This window comes from Panthera leo, chromosome B4 (assembly GCF_018350215.1).
Source record: "Panthera leo isolate Ple1 chromosome B4, P.leo_Ple1_pat1.1, whole genome shotgun sequence".
NCBI lineage: Eukaryota > Metazoa > Chordata > Mammalia > Carnivora > Felidae > Panthera > Panthera leo.
The window spans coordinates 11194708-11217110 of NC_056685.1; the positions used below are offsets into that span (position 1 = coordinate 11194708).

At 45.7% G+C, this 22403-nt stretch overlaps 1 protein-coding gene and 1 pseudogene across 2 annotated transcripts in view; one reads left to right on the forward strand and one right to left on the reverse strand.

The window, feature by feature from the left end:
• CAMK1D (calcium/calmodulin dependent protein kinase ID) overlaps window positions 1-22403 on the forward strand; it is a 501235-nt gene that overhangs the window by 103495 nt on the left and 375337 nt on the right. The window lies entirely within an intron of this gene.
• On the reverse strand, window positions 1032-5642 carry LOC122223865 (annotated as a pseudogene).

A 22403-nucleotide genomic window follows, 5' to 3' on the forward strand; every position in this document is an offset into this window, starting at 1 on the left:
TCAGCCAGTGCATGGCAGAGCTGAGACTCCCTTTCCTGACCAGACAGTCCTCTGCCTTCCCTGGGCAGAGATGAATGTTCTTTGAGTTCAGAAGTAGAGATAGTAATTCTGCCTGGCTGGGGAGACATGGTGGAAATGTTAGAACATGAGCCCAACCTTGAAGCATGGGGGGATGTCCAACTTGGGAAGTGGTAACCACAGGCCAGATGAACATGCCAGGCCGAAGGCATTGTGGAGGGAGATGGCAGGGTGGATGTCAAGGGTGGGGTTCAGTTTGCTGGTCATGAAGGATACAAGAAGGAGCCAGTAGGAAATAAGGTTACAGAGGTGGGTAAAGGAGGGGTGCCTGGGTGGCTCAGTTGGTTGGGCATCCGACTTTACCTCAGGTCATGACCTCACTGTGGGTTCGAGCCCTGCATGGGGCTCTCTGCTGTCAGCACAGAGCCCACTTTGGATCCTCTTTCTCTCTTTCTGCCCCTTCCCTGCTCACTCGCTCTCCCTCTCTCAAGAATAAATAAACACTAAAAAATTAAAAAAAAAAACAAACAAACCTTAAAGGTAGGTAAGGGGTCAGATCATGATTAGTTTTTTTTTTTAAAAGGTTTATTTATTTTATTTTGAGAGAGAGAACAAGCACAAGTAGGGGAGGGGCAGAGAGAGAGAATCCCAAGCAGGCTCTGCACTGTCAGTATGGAGCTGATGAGGAGCTCATTCCCATTAATTGTGAGATCATGACCTGAGCTGAAATCAAGAGTCAGTGGCTTGACCAACTGAACCACCCAGGTGCCCCAGATCATGATGAGTTTTGAAGGCCAGGAAAAAGTGTTTTTAATTTTAGCTGATGATATAAGCTACTGGAGTATAATCTAAAGTTAGAATATTAGAAGCCAACCTCAGTGTCTTGGGTGGGGGGATTGGGGAAAAGAGCTCTTGGGAGGAGAGCTGGGAGGTTGGTGTGATGGTCCCCACGGGAGGGCTGAGCTCGTGTGGTGGTGGGAGCAGAGCAGGGGGTGGGGTGGGGGAGCCTCCTTGGTGCCTAGTGGCGGTCTCACCTGGGAGGTGGGAGAAGCGAGGCTCGTGTTGGCATTGCCTCGGGCAAGCTTCCCATTGGCTATAGCACAGTGCCCCTCCAGTCTGACTTGGGTGTAACTGGGGGTTACTTCTTGATGGTACATACAATGGTTATAGAGTTTTATTTAAACACAATGCTTTGTGTCACATTTGTGTTCTTTATAGCTTACATGTTTACTCTTCATGACTACCCCATAAGGCAGGCTATGATGATTATTCCCATTTTACACATGAGACCATCAAGGCTGGCTCTAGGATCTGTTCTCTTAACCACTACTTTGGTGTTACTGGTACATTTGAGAATTCAGATTTTAGTGTCTCTCCCTGAATCCTGACTCTCTTCCCTTCCTAAAATGGTTACGTTTCCATTGGATACGTAATCCACACATTAGAAGCATCTAGAATGAGATTTGTCATGAGGGCTTTTACACAAAATTGGATGGGAATTGCTGACCCAGGAGAAGGAGAACTTGTTCGAGAGAGGATGATGGAAGAGACTATCTGCTCATGAAATTCTGGCCCCGCCTCCTCTGCGCACACGTGGGGAGAAAGATGCGGGGAGGGCCAGTGGCTGGCAGGGGCCATCAGGACTGGGCTGGAGTCCAGGGCTCCGTGTCAGGTGCAGTCGGGAATGTTCTGTTGCATTTGGGGAGGGCTCACTAAAGAGCCCGCCTTCCAGGCTCCTTAGATGGAGGCCCCAGTGGACTTTGATCTACAGCCCCAGAGGATGCAGGAGGCCAGCACCACAGCCCCAGGGGTTCTGCCTCTCCAGGCGCTCCTCCTCCACTGCTGCTGTCCCCTCATTCTGACTCTGTCTTCATCGTCTTCCTCTGTTCCTCCTGTGGGTTTAAGAACTTTGGGAACTATTGCCCAAGTTATTATTTTTCTGGTGAGGGCTATGGAGGATTTTCCTTTTCCTTCCTTCCTTCCTTCCTTCCTTCCTTCCTTCCTTCCTTCCTTCCTTCCTTCGGCAAACCAGTATTTTCTTTCTAAAACTCTGCCGTGTATTTCTAGCGGGTGCTGATGGTCACCTACCATCAGCTAGCACCGGGTTGTGCGTGTAGCCAGCAAACAGCGTCGGGCCATCAGCAGACCAGGCCAGAGAGGTACACTGGGGTGGCTGTGCCTTGCTGCTGGTACTGATAACTTCCTGCTTCAGTTCATCTACAGTGATCTTGCCTTCCAAGTCCCAGATCTGGAGGCTGGGGCGCGTGGCAGCACAGAGCCAGTATCAGTTAGGGCACTGATGATGACCCCACCATCTAGTATACGAAGGTGCCTGCCTTTGTTGAGGTCCACAGCATGGCCTGGCCATCGTCCCCTCTGGAAGCACAGAGGGATCCATCTGGAGAGACAGTCACCGTGTTCAGGTAGCCCGTGTGGCTTGGTCTTCAGCTTGTAGTTTGCCAGGTTCCATACCTTGACCAACTTGTCTCAGCCATAGGAGACAGTGATGGGATTGCTGCTATTGGGTGACAAGAAGACACAATGGCTCTCATCCTGGACAGTGTAGTTGCATACACTCAGGGTCTTCCGCAGCTTGATGGTTTTATCCTCAGGAGCCAGAGACAATTTGGTGGTTGTGGGAGGAGAAAGCCATGCTCAGCACATCCTTGGTATGTCCTGTGGATCTGCGTGTGGTGGTACCCATTGTGAGATCCCAAAGACAGAGCACTCCGTCCCAGGAGCCTGAGAGGGCAAACTGGCCACCTGAGGAGATGACCACATCACTGACAGAGCAGGAGTGACCCCGAAGAGCATGCTGTGGGGTGCCATCGTTGGACTTATCCCTGCCCACTTGATGATGGTCTTTTCTCAAGAGGTGGACAGTATCATGTCCAGGAACTGGGGAGTGGTGGCCATCTGAGTCACCCAGTCATGGTGGCCCTTGAGGGTGCCACAAAGTGTCATCTGCTCAGTCATGGTGGCAGCGAGCGCGGGTGTTGCCGTGGTGATGAGGATGCGGCTGGATAGCACAGAGAGCCCTGCAGAGGAAAAGACAGAGAAGGCCCCCGCTGGAACCGAGGGCCTTCAGTGTCAAAGCTCACATCCAATGACAGGGTTTTCAAATCCTAGGTCCCCAAACCAGGATTTCTATAAGCATCTCCTGCTTTGTCTCCTTCTCTGCTGCCAGTGGGGGAAAAATAAGAGCAGCTCTCCATCGGAGAAAACACCTTTTCTGAGAGGTTCCCTGTGGGGGAAGGGCTATGTGGATGGTGTCTTCTCACGGTTTTGGTGGTTTCTAATCACCTCTGCTTCTCATCAAGGCCTGACTTGAGCAGATCCTTGACATTGTGTCAAATGAGCCCTTGAAAACTTGCTGGAGTTCTGAGCAGCAGTTGTGTTCATACTCCTTGCTCCCTTGGCTGGTCCCTCTGGGCTGGGCCTGGTCTTCTGCAGCTGTTGCTGACTTGACTCAGAAGTTCAAGGCCTCCTTAGGCTCCCCACAGGCCGGGCTGCTTGCTTGGCACATTGGAGTCCCACTGCCTGCTGTTCCTGGGATTCGGGCTTTTAACTCTAGCGTCATCCCCAGGAATGGAATTACAGGGCCCGGGAAGAAGCAGGTTTTCCGTCACATCTCCGCGTTTGGCCTGCAGCTGTGTTTGTGTGATCTTAAGACAATTTCTCTCTCCTCTTAACCGTGCCCCATCGGCTGACCTAGCTCATCTGCCGCCATCGGTAATCTCAGTTTTAATTAATCTTTCAAAGAAACAGATTAAGTTGATTGCTGCGCAAGCCGAGTTTGGGTGTACGCACCTTTCAGCTGCCTTCCAGAAGTGATTAAGAGAAGAATTTTTATATGAGCTTTTATGCCCAGTTAAGATTATTTTTGGATCTTGTCTCAATGGTTTATTTCCATCATGTGCCTGTTTTTAAGAGAGGAACTGAAAATGAGGAGTGGGGCTGGTTTTTGTCTCCCTGTGGGTGTTCTTTGCAGTCAGACATCCTGCTCTGATGTGTGCTCCTATCTGCCTTGTTGGCCATCTTCCAAGGAGCCTTCCCCAGGTAGCCTTGCTTCAGTCACCGGCATGGTTATTCAGGATGCTGGTTATTCTTCAGGATGCATCTGGTCCTGCCTCGTCCTCCCCCACGAAGCTTTCCCAAACACGCATTCCTGACCCACCGAAGCCAAGGTTCCATGGCCACAGCACCTCGGATCTAACTAGCACAGAATGTAACAGATGGGATTGCAAAATGTTATCTATCATTCATCTTCCTTGAGGGCACTGTTGTGTTTCAGCCATCTCTGTGTCCCCAGGACCCAGGATAGTGTCTGGAACACCAGGAGGTGTTCAGTGAGTGTGTTTTTGAATGAGTGGCTCTCCTATCACCGTGTGGAAAAGTTGACAGAAGATGCTAGCGCTCAGAGTCAAGGTAGAAAAAAATGTGGCCTGTAGCTGTGTTTTGTTTGACCTGCACGCTGTTTAAAAAATTTCTGAACCAACATGTTTTAAAAAAGGTAAACTGTACATAGAAAAATCCAGATTTCCAGCTTCTCTTGTAAAATGTTAAGCCCCACCACATTGGGCTGGGACTCAAAGGTCAGCTTGCCTTGGAGGGGCCTGGCCTGTCTTCTGCCTTTGGCTCACCTCATCCTTAAAATAGTTTTGTAAGGACATCTATCCCCTCACACACTCTGCGTTGATAGCTAACATTTTTCATCGTAATTTAAGAGCTGCAAAGGATGTTATTTCTAGCTTATTGTAAATATCGACATCTTTAAATAAAACTTTACATCATTCTTTTAAATATAACCAGTGGAATCTAAATCCCACAGACACTGGATACCCATCATCACCCATTTGAAAAGTACTTGAATTGACTCTTCTTTAACCATTGGAATTTCTACTTCATTCTCTTTTCTTTTTTCTGAATTTATATTCTGTCCTCATGGAACGTTATCCTTGGGTGTTATCTTTGTCCTTGCAAAAATACGTATATACATTTAAATTAAATTTCCTAGGCTGTAAGGGTCTAACCATGAAAAAGTTCTTGCATTTACTTACTGTGGGTGATTACTATTACACGTTTGAACAAAGCATAAATCTGCTACAAATTTAGGTAAATACATTAATGGGAGAATACAAAATTTGCTTGGAAACACGCCTTCTAACGAATTGCATACAGCCCTTCATGTTTTTGTCATTGTTTTCTGTATCCATGGATGAATATTGCTTATTGCTGAGTAAGAAGTTCAACATTAGTTCATTCCTGTTTTTGTGGTTTAACAGATGTAAACACAAAGAAACGATATAAAGCCAAATAAGTATATGGGACCAGGACTTGTTAGAAGAGTTCTGCACTTTTGGGAACTGTTTCCGAGTTATATGTCACATTGGCATCCCGCTTGCATCCACAGGATGGCAAGTGGCTAGTATTATTTCCTTCCTTTTTGGAAGGCAGGGAGCATGCTTTTCTGCGTGGTGTGTTGGAATCAGCATAGGGGTCAAGTGGGATGCTCTCCAACCATACAGGTGTCTCTTCTAGGCTCACTGGCATGAAAGAGAGGGAGTTGTCTTCCAGTACATTCTGGAGGATAAGAGATGAAGGTCATCTCTAGCCTCTCTCTCCATAAGAAGAAGAGCACACCATGGCTTAGTTCTGTGGGGTCCTCCCACAACACCCAACCTAGTCTGGGTCATGTTTTCAAAGTACATAAACTCCAACCAGTTCTTGTGATTCCCAGATTTCTGTATTGTATTTTTTTTTAAATTTTTTAAAAACATTTTTACTGTTTATTCTTTTTTTTTTTTTTTTTAAGAGACAGAGACAGAATGTAAGCACGGGAGGGGCAGAGAGTGAGAGGGAGACACAGAATCTGAAGCAGGTTCCAGGCTCTGAGCTGTCAGCACAGAACCCGACATGGGGCTTGAACCCACAAACCATGAGATCCTAACCTGATCTGAAGTCGGACACTTAACCGACTGAGCCACCCAGGCGCTCCCCAGCTTCTGTATTTTCAAATTCACCTACTTAGTAAAATGTATTTGTTACCCCCCCAAAACAAGAGTTGAGATGCTCTTTGCGGTCATTCGGGGCCATGAGCAGAGCGGTGAAAAATTTGTGTCGCTGAATGCACATGTTCCCTGCTGAGGTTGAACAAGGCCACGTGCTGCCTTCTCGTTTCAGCTAATCCCACTGTAAACAAGTGTCCTTTTCATGGTCTCTTTAGTGCCGTATTTTTCACATTTTTGTGCTTTTTGTTAGTGATTTTACTGTTGGGAACGGCCCCCAAGCACACTGCTAAGGTGTCCTGCTGTCTTCCTGAACGACAGGAGCCTGGGATGTGCCTTCAGGAGCAAAGGCATGTGCTAGACAAGCTTGTTCAGACATGAGTTATGGTGCTGTTGATCGTGTTTCGTGTTAATGAACCAGAAATATATATTAAATAGGGCATCTTTAAACAGAAACACACATAAAACAAGGTTATGTATGGATTGGTTGACAAAAGTGACGTGGCCAGAGGCCCAAAGGAGCCCAATGCTGTTATTTCCCCTGGGAGCAATAGTTCAGTATTTGCAAACCCAGTGTGCGCTATGATTTTATAGGACACGATTCCTGTGGATAATGAGAATCACCTGAAGGTACAGACTGTCCCTGACCCACAATTTTTCAACTTGACAATAGTGCAAATGTGGTATGCATTCAGTAGAAACCGTAGTTGGAATTTTGAACTTGGATCTTGCCCTGGGCTAGTGACATGCGGTGGGTCCCCTCTCGGATGCGGGACGGTGAGCCGCAGCTCACAGGCAGCTGGCGACATCCATTCTGCACCCCATCACCCACGTTGTTCTTCGCTGTCAGGACAGTCCTCGATGCATTACACATTGTGTTGACCTTGACAATAGTCAACACCTTATTATCAGATAGGCTTTGTGTGAGAGGATTTTGCCCACCTGGAGGCTGGTGTGAGTGTTGTGGGCATGTTGAAGGCTGGCCCAGGCTAAGCCATGATGATCAGTAGGTTAAGTGTATTAAATGCATTTTCAACTTAACCACATTTCCATCTGGGAATGGGTTTTTTGGGATGTAACCCCATCATCAGTCAGGAAAGATCTGTCATTTGCACATGGATATTATGGCTTTAGAAATTTAAGTACAGATTTCAGGGTAATGGGTAGGTTGGCAGGTTTTTCATTCAGAATATGAAGTATTTTATTTTATTTTATTTTATTTTTACAAAGTAGTCTTTTAAAGCCTTTCCCTAACAGGATGTCATTCATTCGTGAGTCTTTAGGGTTCATTGAAAGGGGTAATGTTCCAATGCTGGTAGGTGCCTTTGCTACTTAGACTTGACTGTGAACTTGTTTGCACAGTGAACTCGAAGTCTGAGAGTCAGACGGAGGGCCAAGTGAGGCGAACAGCATCTGAGTTACTCTTTTATTATTCCACTGAAGCTTCTGTGACTGGAAGATAAAAGAGCTCAGAGAAGAAGCCTGGAGTTTGGAAGCCACACCGACCTCCTAGTTTATATTCAGAGCCATCATTTATTCACTGATTTCACATAAGCTTACACTATTTTCTTTTTTAATAGCCGCTTGTCCCACAAGCACTAATCCCAACTAAATAGTACATAAGATGTAATTGTTGTGGTTTTGAGAAACTTATATTCTGAGGAACAGAGTGTATTTTAAGATGTGACTTCATCTTTCCGGAATCCCCACTTGAGGGCTTTGCGTTTTAGTGGACAGGGACTCACAGCCTTCACCCAGGGTATGACATAGGCATTCGGGAAGTATGTGTTCCTTATTTAATCTCTTGTGCTCCATCTGGGACAGATCTCCGGTCCAAGAATACCTTTCCTCTCCTCACCTCTCCCCTTAAGGGAAAGTTTTATAAGCTCAAATCAGATTCCAAGACTGGTTCTCACCTCAAGAAATTATGAAGCCAGTGGTTTTCTTTCCTTCCCGCATAGGTTGTTTTATTCATGTTTAATTAATCAGTAGATAATGCAGAGCCCTTACTTTATGCCTGGGCCTGTGCTGCTGGGTCCTGGGGGTATAAAGACAGCCAGTCCTCAGCCCAGGGAAAAGGAGCCCACTTTCTGCTGGTGAGAAGAATCCGTGTTGCAGTGTGGAAAGGCTGGCAGGGAACGTCCCTGAGATGAGCCTCAGAAGGGCATGGTTGAGGTGTCTCTGAGTTTTCCTGGGAGAGTCAGGGAAGGCTTCACGGAGGAGGCGGTGCATGGTCTGAGGCTTGAGGGATGGTGAGGAGTTTACCAGCTAAGCAAGGGTGGGAGGGCTTCCTAGCAGATGGCCCCACTCTGGTCCTACTATCCAGAGGATTAAAGAGCACAGGGTGTTTGGGGGTTCAGGCAAGAATAGGGCAGTGGTGGGAGAAGATGCTGGAAAGGGAGTTGTGGTTTCCAGGACTTTTTATGCCACACTTCGTAGCTTGGAATTTATCTTCAAGGTGAGGGAATTGGAGAGGAAACATGATGAGCCTTTTTGTACATTTGAAAGCCCACCTTGGTGCTGTAGTTGGGAAGTTTAAGGCAGCTGTCAAGGAGGCCAGCTAGATTGCTCTTGGATTCATGGAGGGGATCTGGGGGAGAGGTGAGGGTGTGGGAACTGGCAGGGGTATGGGAAGACGGGACAGACAGAAGGCGCGCTGAGGTAGGTCAGATCTGGTTCTTTGGGGTCATTCTAGATTTGGGACCATCCAAGAAAGAAGGGCTAAGAGGGCTCATGTTTGGACAGCTGGGTCAAAGATGGTGCCCTCTACTGGGAAAACCAACAGGAGCAGGTCTGTGGGAGAAAGGGAAGGAGTTCTGAACACACAGAATTGCCTTGTGACCTCAGAGTGGAGATAGCCAGTATACGGGTGAATGGATTCATCATCATGGCATAAATACAGCTCCGGGGTTATATCCTTGAAACAGGTTTTTGTTTTATGTTATTTTATTTTTGTCTTATTTGCTTGTTTTTGCCTGCATTATCTACTTAAATAGTTTATGTTGATCTGCGTTTTGGCGGAAAAAGAGTGTAGAACAAAATGTGTCAATGTACCCTGGGCAGAAAGAAAAAAATCTCTGATGATATGGTCCGCACATATCAATGTGGGCACACGAAACCAGATACAGTGACAGGCGGTGGGCTGTTTTTCAAGTGACTTGGGACAGGCTGTCGTCTGCTTGCCCTCCTGTGTTCACACCTGCCCTGTGGAATCGCACAGCGGCTAAGCACACCAATTCCGGATGCAGGTGGACCTCATTTATCCCATTACTGGTGAGTCTAGGCCTTGGGCAAGTACCTGCTCTGTGTCTAAACCTCTTTCTTGCACGGTGATAACAGAACCCACCTCATTTGTGAGGATTAAATGAGATAATTGATGCTCTTTCTTAGCCCAGTTCCTGGCATAGTGAGCCCTTGAAAAGATTGTATCTCAAAATAATTACACGAACAGATCTTATATAATGACTCTAAATTCACAACCAACCATAACACTGGAATTCAGGTTTGGTTTTCTAAGAGATTTCATTTCTCAGTTACGAAAGGATTCACTGTACAATTCCTATAGAAAACCTTACTATTAGTGCATTTAAAAATATTTGACCTGTGGGGCACTTGGGTGGCTCAGTTGGTTGAGCATCTGATTTCAGCCCAGGTCATGATCTTACGGTTCGCGAGTTCGAGCCCCGCATCGGGCTCTGTGGCGACAGCACAGAGCCCGCTTGAGATCCTCTTTTACCCCCTCTCTCTGCCCCTCCCCCGTGTACTCTCTCTCAAAAATAAATAAACTTAAAAACAAATTTGACCTGCAAAAAAGCTCCGTATACTTTAAAGTCTTAGTCTGTTGTTAGTAATAACAAATTACTAATTTATTAACAAATTTATGAATACTCATAAATGAATAATTGAAATGAGAATAAGCTATATTATGTAATGCATTGAACCTTGAAGTGTTGCCCATACATCATCTCAACTACTCGTCTGGCATAGGCCTCACAGTAGAGCTGGATGTTACTGGTGATGATGCCAAGGCCAAGGGCATCACTCAGGAGATGGCATTGGAGCCACCTGAAAAACCTTTCTTGTGCTTTGGAAAGAAAAGGATCAAAGGAAAGAAGTGAATATTTAGTTCTTACACTTTTTGAAGAGGTAGAAATTGAGGAAGAAGCTGCTAATTGAGCAAATCCAGACCATTTCTTATTACCTTTAGAGAATATACAGTGGCATCTAATTCTTTCTGGAAGTATGGCACCCCTTATAAATAAATATGCCTTTAATTAGTTGAAAAGCTATAAATAAGTCTAGGGAAGCCAAGAGAGAAAGCTATTTGTTACTGTTAATTATGTATTAAAGTTATACCAAGAATGGGTTATTCTTGGTATGAATAACTTCCTGTGAAACAATCATAGAACTTTAGAACACACGGGACCTTGAGGATCATCTTTTAATCACAAGGAACAAGGAAACTGTGTTTTTGAAGTGCTAATTCATTTCCTTTATATTTTTATTAGTAAAGGACAGGCCTAGCTCTCCTCCATGAGCTGTCACCACGGCCACCGCCTGCTGAGTTGACATAATTCTAGTCCAAAGTGAACACGTTTTAGCCTGTGCCATCACACCGTGGGTACATGTGTGCTTTCTGTCAGACCTTTCCAAATACTGAGGTTAGCCCTGGTGCTCCCATTATTCCCTTTGGGGACATCCGCAGCTGCCCACAGTCAAGCCTGCTTGTTTTGTAGACCTCAAGTTTAAATCGCTTGCCCAGGTTAGAAACACAGGGACTTTGTAAGGTAATACATTGTATACAGTGCGGATAGAGCTGGAGGGAACTGTGGAGGCCACCCCTAATGTCTCTGTAAAAACCACGGCCAGAGAGCTGTAGGACACGCCATGTTCACGTTCAGGAGGAAGGCCGGCAATGAACGGGGGCGCAGCAGCTCCCCTTTGCTTAGAGTGTCTGTGTATCGACTCTCAAGTGGGCTGTCCTGAGCAGCTATCTGAAACAAATTAGTCACAGTCTGTCAGACAGAAACAGAACAATGAGCACCTGCAGTTGTCTTGCCCCAGGACCCCTGGCAGGTCAGAACCCCCAGTAAAACCTCATTCATCGACACCTCCATCCATTTGGAGTACCAAGTCACAACCCACAGTGGTAGGTAGGAGTTTGTTCAAGCCAGTATCTACGAAAAAGGAGTTTGCTAAGCAAATGGATTGTATCAACACAGACGCGATCATGTTGTTTAACCACTTAGCTTTAATATTCGCATGTGTAGTTAAGTGTTCATTATAAGTAATTCTTATCAGGACCAGCAAGACTCCTGCCGTAGCCATACTTGGCTGCTTTTTAAAAGTTGTTGATGAATTGCAAAGCTTAATTAAATTGCATTTCTCTATAGATTAAAAAAATTTTTTTAAGCTTTATTTATTTTTGAGAGAGAGAGAGCGTGTGCATGCGATCAGGGGGAGGGGCAGGGAGAGAGGGAGACACAGAATCAGAAGCAGGCTCCAGGCTCTGAGCTGTCAGCACAGAGCCTGATGCGACTCGAACCCATGAACTACAAGATCATGACCTGAGCGGAAGTTGGACACTTAACCGACTGAGCCACCCAGGTGCCCCATGGATGTTTTAAAAAAATGTTTATTTATTCTGGGAAGAGTGTAGGTGGGGTAGGGGCAGAGTGAGGGGGACAGAGGATCGGAAGTAGGCTCTGTGCTGACAGGCCATCAGCAGTAGTGTCTGACTTGCTTTCATAGTGCCACCAAGAGGACGTGGCACAGAGGGTTGCTCAGTGCTTACTTGTCAAATGTATCACTGAATGTGTGACTCAGTACAGTGACCTGGGATAGTGGGCTAACTGGGAAAAAGTAACACGCTGTGTTTCTCAGTGTGGGGCGTGCGCTGTTGGTACCGTGGCCGAGATGATTCTTCTTGCTGAGCACAGCCTGGTGCATCTCCGGACATTGAGCATCCCTGACATCCATCCACCAAAGACAGTAGCGCCCACCCCACTGAGACCGCCAAGCTCCACTTGCTTCCAGATACCTCCTGGGGGAGCAGGTGCCATCCCTAGTTACGGACCACCGCCTCCCCCCAGACATCAGAATATGTTACAGATATCCGAAAGTTCAATGCAAAAAAAGAAATGATAATGTAAGTAGAAGAAAATGTGTTGATACCTGACAAAAAGATTTCAAACATTTAAACTGTTGGGTTCTCTGCAAAATCATGCTTTCTAATTCTAACCTCGGCCTCCCCCTGCTGTGTCATGTTTTTACCTCTAATTATCTGTTAGATTTGCTCATGAGTTATTCCAGTCCTTTTTCATACTGCTTGTTCTCAAGTTTTCCTGCCTCTTTGCAGGGGACCGAGGCCACCCAGAGTGACTTGTTGCGACCTCACGTCTCCAAACCTGATAACCCCTCCTCCTTTCTTAGGAAGACTCCATCTGCTGGGGCCTCGCTGCCCTGGCTTGCTGCCCTTTGGCCATCCCGCGTCTCTAGCATTTTCTGTTTGTCTTCTCCACTCTTTCCATGCTGCCTGTCAACCTTCTCAGATGTCCCTAAGTTCTAAAATAAGTCTTTAACATCCATATTCCTGCACCTCCATCTACTAGCCTATCTCGGTCCTTAGGCTCATGTCTAAACCCCTCAATAAATTCTCCTTAGCGTGGTGGAAAAGGCATGGGTGCTGCAGGGAGGCAGCCCAGGGTGAGGGCCAGCCTGTTTGGCTTCTCTGAGCCTGAGTTCCATGGGGATAGTAATGCCTACCATGGAAGGAAAGGTCACCTTGAGTGCTGGATCTAAAATGGACTCAGGGTCAGGTCAGTGCCCCAGCCTAGGACCCTTCAGGAGCGTGCCATTGCCAGTGGGCGAGAATCTCAGCAAATCCTACAAGGCCTTGCTGCTTTTTGCACATTTTCTTTTCTCAGCATCCTTTCCCTCCAGCTTCCAATTTCAGTCCCACTGAATTGTTGATGGTACCATCTGCACCCCTGGGGGAAGAGCCCCCAGCCCTGTGTGCTTTGCTAGTGCTTGTCTGGGTCTTTTCTGACTGGCTGTCTGCCTCCAGCCCTCCCCTTGCCCCCACGGTTGACTCCCGTTTATTATTTTGTAGTAAGCCCTTCTTCTGGAAGTTTGCTGGAGACCCCTCCCCCCTTATCACTGCACCTGTACATTGTATCACAGTGGGCTGGCGGGGGGGGGGGTGGTGGAATCAGGCTCCTCCCACTAGACTGTGCGTGGCCTCCTGAGCAAGGAGAAGGCTGCCTCAGGAGGTGACAAGGGGTTGGTGAAGAAATCGTTGGTTGAATGAATGTCCAGGCTGGGAAGAGATGTGACCCGTTGCTTCTAGCTGTTGTAGAAGTTGACAAAATCGTCCAAATAGGTGGTTTTCTTGAGCATTTTACAGCAGTCATGGTCTAAGTGCTTTTCCCCAAACAAATCTTCTGGGGAAAATAAAAACAGACTTCTTTCCCAGGGACATGGTTTGCTGACCCTCTAATTTTCTCATGCCCTGTTTGAAACCCCGTCACCACTGTTCCAGGTTTGCACGTGGCATAGTCGACTTCCTTTACTTGTGAACACGTTTGAACCAAAGACAGGTGCCCTGTCAGGTCTTCTCCTGAGAATTGTTCATATCCAGGGCAGACTGGGGGCTCTGGGTCAGGTGGGTGTGGCATGTGGTGACGTGGGAAGACTTGGGTGACTCAGGAGCTTAGATGTGTGAAGAGCTCTCTTACTTTTTTCACATTTATTTATTAAATTCAAGTTTGTTAACATACAGCGTAGTATTGGTTTCCGGAGTAGGACCCAGTGATTCATCTCTTACATCTGGCACCCAGTGCTCATCCCAACAAGTGCCTCCTTAATGCCTGTCACCCATTTAGCCCATCCCCCACCCACCTCCCCTCCAGCAACCCTCGGTTTGTTATCTGGATTTAAGAGTCTCTTATGGTTTGCCTTCCTGTTTTTATCTTATTTTTCTTTCTTTCCCCTATGTTCATCTGTTTTGTTTCTTAAATTCCACACGTGAGTGAAGTCATATGATATTTGTCTTCCTCTGACTTATTTCACTTAGTATAATGCACTCCACTTCCATCCACGTTGTTGCAAATGGCACAATTTCATTCTTTCTCATTGCCAAGGTGTATTCCATTGTGTGTGTGTGTGTGTGTGTGTGTGTGTGTGTGTGTACAGTTAATGGCCATTTGGGCTCTTTCCATACTTTGGCTATTGTTGATAGTGCTGCTATAAGCATGGGGGTGCATGTGCCCCTTTGAAACAGCACACCCGTATCCCATGGATAAATGCCTAGTAGTGCCATTGCTGCGTTGTAGGGTAGTTCTATTTTTAATTTTTTGAGGAACCTCCAAACTTTTCCAGAGCGGCTGCACCAGTCTGTGTTCCCACCAACAGTGCAAAAGGGTTCCTCTTTCTCCGCATCCTCGCTAACATCTGTTGTTTCCTGAGTTGTTCTTTTTAGCCATTCTGACAGGTGTGAGGTGGTATCTCATTGTGTTTTTGATTTGCATTTCCCCGATGATGAGTGATGTTGAGCATCTTTTCGTGTGTCTGTTAGCCCTCTGTACGTCTTCTTTGTAAAAGTGTCTATTCGTGTCTTCTGAAGGGCTCTTTCTTGACTCACCTGTCACACACTGTACATGTTCCAATGATATACTCTACCACTGGTGTTCTGTGCTCATTCTTTTCAAGTAATAGAGGCCGTTTTCCTCTTTTATGATTTTTGTCCCTTTCTTGCCGTTTTCACTCCTGGTTTACTTTGTTTACTCATTTATACATGAGTATGCAGCACCTTTCCTGGTCAGGCACAGGGTAGTCAAATGAATCAGACACCCGTGGCCCTGCGTCTCTGTATTTGGTCTTTACACCCACGGGCAAGAGGGAAAATGGGCTGTAGACTAGGAATGTGTACTCAAATAAAACAGTTATGCTCCTGATGATGCTGTGATAGAGAATAAAGGGAAAGAAGAGGGAATGTTCAGGAAGCTTTCTTGTGACATTTGAGATCTTTTTTTTTTTTTTTAAACAATCTTATTGAGGTACAAATACAATTCAGAGGCCATACAGTTCACCCATTTAAAGTCTACTATTCAGTGGTTTTTAGTATATTATTCTCCTTATGTTGTGGATGTGGATGTGGATATAGATACAGATCTCACAGTTGGCCATTTTAACCATTTTTAAGTGTACAATTCAGTGGCATTAATTACATTCACAATGTCATGCAATCGTCACCATCCAGTTGCAAAACTTCATCATCATCCCAAGCAGAAACTCTGTAACTAACCATTAACCCATAATTCTCCAGAACCCCCTCCCCCAGCTCTTGGTAACCTCTAATCTACTTAATGCCTCTATGAATTTGCCTATTCTATGTACCGCGTGTTAGTGGAATCATACAGTATTTGCCCTTCTGTGACTGACTTATTTCACTCAGCATAATGTCTTCACATTTCATCTGTGTAGTAACAGGTGTCAGAACTTTCCCTTTCTATGGCTGCATAATAGTCTGTTGTAAGTATATACCACATTTCTTTCATCTATCCATGTCACTTGAAATTGTGACACATGCTTTGTATTTTCTTAGGGCTTCCCCATAATTCTCATCAGATTAACTCGCTCACCATATTGCTAGTAAATATTTCTCGATTGCGTTGACTAACATTTTCCAACAAGGTAATGGTAGCAACAAGTCAGGAATGCCGTTTCCTGGTGTGGATGCGTGTAACTGTGTGTCTTTCCTTGGGTGTGTATATTTCTGTGTCTCTCATAAGGGAGGTCATCCAGTTAATAAACATGTCTGGAGAAGATAACGTGTGGGGTCAGGGTAGAATTGCAAAAACTTGGAGCAAGTCCCCCTACTCTGTGCTCCAGAGGTATTTAAAAGAAAACCCAGTTCCTCTGAAGTTTAATATCATCCCAATTTACTCTTTCAGTCTGCTCAAAACAGATTTATATCTGTCTCCTTATAATAAATGTGTCTCGCGGGGCTGGAGAAACACATAGAAAAAAAATGTACTTCTCTGGCAGGCTGCTCCCCAGGGAAAATGAATTGATAAATCTTTTTTGTTGTTGGTTTCACAAATCAAAGGAGGACACATCGAGTACTATGAGGCAGTGGGGCAAATATATAATGTGTTTGATGACAGATATTAGTTTTCTCCAGCTGGAGTGACACATGTTTAATAGGTGGCCTGAGGGAAAGCAATTTCAGATTAGGAATGGCCTTTGCTGAGTCTCAGTTTCTCCTTGGAAGATATTCTTTCCTCTGCCCTTTTGTATTGATTATTTTTAACCCATCTTTGCAGATATTCTCAGTGCCTTTGCTTTTCTTGGCTTTGTGATCATGACCAAAAGTGGCAGATCATAATGATTTGTTGTAGTGGCCAGTGTGTGTGTGACATTTCTAGAATGCTCGTGGTGAACTTTGCTCGTTCCTTCCTCGTCTGTGAGGTATGTGCTAAAAAATCCAGTGTGTTCATTCATTACTAAGCTTTGAGCCTCCCTCATGGGCTCCTCTGACACCATCTCATTGAATGTTGACTCATGGAGTATTTATTTGGGCCAGTCTGGGTGTGAGTAACCGCCTCTGGGACAAGATGACCTCGGCCAGCCCTCTGTGTCTTGTTTTCTTATTCCGTGGGTCTCTCTAAGCCTTGACTTGCACACTGTGGGTCCATGAGTAGAAAAATATTGTAAATGCTTCCTAAATTGTAGGGATCATCCAACCCGGTTTCTTAGGCTTACTGTTGATGATAGCTACAATGCCAGGAACCAAAATCATGCCTCCAAAATAAAGGCTAGAATGTCTGTTGATGTCTTTTGATCGGTCTCGTTTGAGGTGTGAGTCCATCAGAGCGGTTGGTATCTCTGGAGGCAGTGATGCTTGGTGAGAGAAACAAAGTACGAGACTGGAGTCCGCAGGGCTTATAATGCAGATATGTTCCTTCCCCGCCTGTTTACAACAAAAGGGGCATTTCTGGCATCATGATCCTCATCCCCTGGTATTTCCCGGGGCTCTGCCTGTGGGGTGAATTTGTGGCATGGATGGCTCTGGATGGGAGGACCAAGAAGCTGTTTCCCCCAGCCAGCTCTGACGCGTTCGCTGTTCCTCTTCCCAGCCACAAAAGAAAGAAAAGTCAAACTGGTGTCTATTAAGAATGAAACCACTTATAAGTTGTAGCAGATGCCTGGGTTGAGTGTCACAGAAACGGTCCAGGGTAAAGTGGGGGTGTTCAACACTGAATTTTCCAGCCTCTTTTTTTTTTTTTTTTTTGTCTTTGCCTTAGATAAATCATTTGCTCATCTGTGTTTGGCCCTCCTGGGTTCTTTCTGTCCCTGGAAAGAGTTGCTGAACATCTTCTCACCATTCTTTTCTACTTGACTCATGATGGGTCCTTGCTCACTCTGGATTGTGTCACAGGGGTGGGTTCAGCCCGCAGCAAGGTGGGGCGCAGTCCTTTTCACCGAATGTAGCAGTTTATATGGGGGTCAGGCCCCTCCTCCTCTCTGAGGGGCCTTGTGGTCTTGATGGTCCAGAGTAATGCCTGCATCTCTTGGCAGGTGAAAGGTTTATTGAAGTGCTGAGGAGAAATGGCCCGCCTGCTTTGGCAGAGGTGAGGGCTGGCCTTGCTGAGATACAGAGGGTGACCCAGAAAAATCGAAAGAAGCACGTGATGGTCCCTGGGGTTCCTCTGGGCAGGCTCACAGGGGACAGATGGCAGGTCCCTGGGGTGTGTCCAGGACCTGCTCCGGAGACCTTCTGGAGAATTACCAAGAACCTCTGTAACATTCCGTGTGTGCAGCATGTCATGACCACACTCTCAGCCCACTTGGGAAATAACAAATTGGGGGGATTATACCCTGGTAAGCAGTCTTCCTGGGCTGCATTCCAAGGGAAGGAATGGAGGTTCCCTCCCTTAAAAACAACAAAAAAACTGTCAATGCTCAAGGTGGCTAACTTACCTTGCAAAGCCTCGGGATCCACATCTGCCAAATGGGATGATAGTATCTGTCCCTGTGCCAGCTTCACAGGGTTGCTGGGTTTGATCAAAATAAAAATGAAACCAAATTTGAATGTTACTTTATCGACATGTTATGTGGTGTAAGTGTTGTATGATGATGGTGATGGTGATGAGTCCGTCCAGAAGGTCCTGGCACTGTGTGTTTGAGGAAGTTGCTGGTCATTTGCTGGTGTTTACGGATCTTGAATCCCTGCATGTGGGTAGTTCTGATTTCGAATGTTCTGTTCCATTGTCATACCACGCATTTCAGATCAAAATTGTGCCATTGTTTGGGAAAAATATACTGTTTTCACAGAGTTTGGAGATGAGAAACCTGGTTCCACCAGCTTTGAATCAGGCTTCTTGGTCTTCCTTCCCAGTCCTGAGATGCATATGATTTGGGTTATACTCTGGTCTTTAAACTTTAGCTGATACCAGCATCCCATGGAGGGCTTGCTAAATTCTAGGCATTAGCCCCAGAGTTGCTTGGGGCTAGAGAGTTTGCATTTCTGACAAGTTCGCAAATGATGCCAGTGCTGCTGGTCTGAGGCCCCACGCTTTGAGAACCACTGCTCTGTACTGCGTGGACCACTTAGTCTTGATGCTGGTTCATGACAGAGTTTTCCCTGGTGTGCAGGATCAGGAGGGAAAAAAGATATGGGGTTTTTAGATATTTTAGGTTTTTAGAAATCCATAGGTATCACGTGGAAAAGATAACCCTCTTTTTCTTTGAAATCTTGTCTTTCCTATTTTCTGATGTTCCCTATCCTCCCTTTCATGAAACAATGGGTACTGTTTGGATGTATTGACCTTAATGGAAAAGGTCACAGTTGGTGACTCTAACTCCCGTTCCTTGAGTTTTGGGAAAATCCTACAGCTCTCTGAAAGCCGAAAGTCTGAGGATCATCCTCTAATAAATGTGTAGTTTAGTTCCTTAATTGAAAAATTGCTTTTAAACAGGAGGTGGGGGGAATGGAGTAAGAGACACTGTTTTTCAGTTCAGCTAAGTCTTAAGCTATTTTATTGTCTGATGATAATGATTGTGATAAACTTTGTCTGTTTTGCAAGAACCCTGTGCCTAGAAGCAAACGCACTGTGCAAAGAAGACAGCAGCCTGTGCACAGTGATCTATATTAGTCGTGACGTGTTTTATCTGAAACCCTCTTTTTCCCTCTGTGATTTCAGAAATAGCTGGGGAGAGTGACCAGCCACAAGGACCCTGGCTAGAGTTTTTTTATCCGGCATTTTTTATCTATTGTGCCTCAACGTCTCGTAGTTGGTGGGAGAGGTTAAATTTTGTACAAGCAGCTTGCGTTTTTTTAACGTTTTCTAGCTTTTTCAAGCCTCACTATTGGAAAAAAAATCTAACACAGAGGCCCACTTGTAGGCTTCTTTCCGGACATGTTCTGATAAGCTCTCACCATTATTTTGGAGTATTTTAGGCAAAGTGTTGAAGACAATTTAGCAACTTTTCCCCATTAACTTGAATTTGGATAATTTCCTTGAAAAAAATCCTCTTTCTTGGTCACAGTTTCCCAGTGTTTTGTGTCAATTCTTTGGATGCTTGATTACCTTAATTCTGTACTTGGCTTTGCCTGTGTAGATGTGCTCTTAGTTGATGCTTTTCAGATCTTGCTTGATGGCCAAATTCAGTTCACATTCAGGAAGGAAATTAGGGAGAATCAGTTTCTCCCTCTTTTTTTTTTTTTTGTGCTCAGAAGATTCCCTTTAATGTTAATTTTTAATTTCTACTGGAAAAAGAAATCTAGTTGACCCTCTTTGATTTTCTCTTATGAATGTCTTATTTCTCTGATCACGTTGTCGCCCCAATTTTTAAAAAAGTGTTTGTTTTGAGAGAGAGAGCACTGTGCATGGGCATGAGTGGGGGAGGAGCAGAAGGAGAGGGGGAGAGAGAATCCCAAGCAGGCTTCAAGCTCAGTGCAGAGCCCCAACTCGGGGCTCAATCTCATGACCGTGAGATCATGACCTGAGCCGGAATCAAGAGTCGTATGCTTAACCGACTGAGCCACCCAGGCCGCCCCCATTACCTCCCTGATTTTTGGATTTTCCCCTGCCATCCTCATCTGTCTCATTATAACCTGAAGACCACCACCCTTAGCTTATTACCTTCCCCTTTGTTTTTTAAAACATTTTTTTTAATGTTTATTTATTCTTGAGGGATAGAGCATGAGCAGGGGAAGGGCAGAGAGAGAGGGAGACACAGAATCCGAAGCAGGCTCCAGGCTCTGAGCTGTCAGCACAGAGCCTGATGCGGGGCTCGAACCCACGAACCGCGAGATCAGGACCTGAGCCGAAGTTGAACACCTAACTGACTGAGCCACCCAGGTGCCCCAACCTTCCCCTTTCTTAAAGAATGGTGCTGCATGCTTCCCAGGCTTTTCTAGTCTGTTCATATAATTTGACATATGTGTGATTTTTCCTTTCAAAAATAAAGTTACTTAGTAAGTCAGCTAACCATTTATTTTGGTATCTGGAGTGTATGTTGGTGAAACACATTTATCCTGTAACTATTTATATTTTCTAAAAACTATTTCTCCTAAGCGTTATATGTCCATGACTGTTCATCAAGGTCTGGTTGACTTTGCCACGTTTTGCTTCATGATTCCAAACTCAGTGCTAAGAAATAACCTCCGTGTTTGAGCAGATTGAAATCCCGGTCTTCTTTGAAAGATCAGCATTTGCGGGGCAAGAGCATTTATTAATATACGATTGTGGCTGTTCTTGTGCCAAGACTCGTGCAGTAGAGCAGACAGCTTGACAATTCAGGTTTAAAAATATTTCTTGGCTTTTTGTGTCTTCATGGTTTTCTCCTTAGGAAATACAGGATAGTAAAAAATCAGTATCAAACATATTAATGGAGAGGTCTCTTCAAATGTCATTTGAAAATGGAAACATTTAGTTTGGATTTAACTTTTTATGGAATTATTCATGTAATACCATTTGCATTTGCTGAGATTTTGTATTATTAATAGAATAGACAGATCAGCATTTTGCGGTGTATGTAAGACTTTGCTTGTTTTTCCTGTCTTGATTGCTGGTTGCACATAAAATTCAGAGAAGGAAAAATTATGTAGCACAGAGAGGAAGGGTGTTGGTGGAATGACTCAAGGCTGCCAAGTCCTGTTTCTCCTTGTGTTAACAGCCCTCTGGCTGGAGGGCTTCATTTTTAAACTGTCTGGATGGCCTGATAATCCCAGCCCAGGACACGGAGCCACCGTGTGAGGAATCCCACAGACTGTGTGTTGGGGAGATAAAAGGTGCAAAGGCTTTGTGTGCAGGTGGGAGTTGCTCTGAGGCATGGATTTCTCTGGGCACCAGAGGGAAGGTTTTGACTAGTACTTGGTAGTAGAAAGAGCTGGAAACCGTTGCCCCACTCAGTGTTGCGTTTTTTCCAGGGTGAGTGGGGTTCTCTCTGCCTGTGCACTCTGCTGCCCTTGGGGCCCTGATCCTTCCCTCTTTTCCCTCCTTATTCCTTCATCCACCCCTGCTCCAGCCTCCCAACCACATTCTGCCAGAAATGAGCCCCATCATGTGTGTGTCCATGTGGTGTGTTGGTGGGTCCCCTAAAAGTCTTCCAGTGTGGGAGATGCTGAGCCCGTGGACTTCTGTGTTACTGCAACATTGTTGGGGCTTCATAGCCACACTACTCGGGCGTGGGTCCTAGTTCAGTTGTGTGACATTGGACCCGTACTTGAGCTCTTGAAGCCTCTGTTTTCTCATCTGTGAAGTGAGGATCGTACCAGCACTGGTCTCATAGAACAGTCCATGGAGAGAGCTTACTAGCACAATGCAGGCATATAGTAAGTTTTCAAAAAATAGTAGCTATTATTATTGCCCAAACAGGATGATGGATCGTAATCTTCTGAATTTTCTTCCATTCTGTGTGTGTGTGTATGTGTGTGTGTGTGTGTGTGTGTGTGTGTGTGTGAGAGAGAGAGAGAGAGAGAGAGAGAGAGAGAGAGAGAGAATAGCACAACCGCTTTATGGACTGTGGGGGGCGTTTCAGTGTCACCTCTTTGAAGAGAGCCCGGAATATTTTGGGAATGCCATTGTGCCAGAGAAAACGGGTTCCAGAGAAAGCAAACCGCGGCGGGATCTCTTGCAGATCAGGAGGTAGCATTCAGCTAGGGGGGTTTCTCGGAAGGTAGTCCCGGGGCCCTGGCTGGGTGGAGGGAACATTCACCCTGGGGGGTGGGGGCTGGGGAAGGGGGCTGGGGGCAGTTAGCCTGGGAGCCAGGGTTAAGCCACAGTGAAATGCAGGGTTAAGCCTCTCCTGATGTTTTCTCTGCCTCATGGCTCCTGCGGAAACCAGACCTGGGCGGGCCCGCCCTGAGGA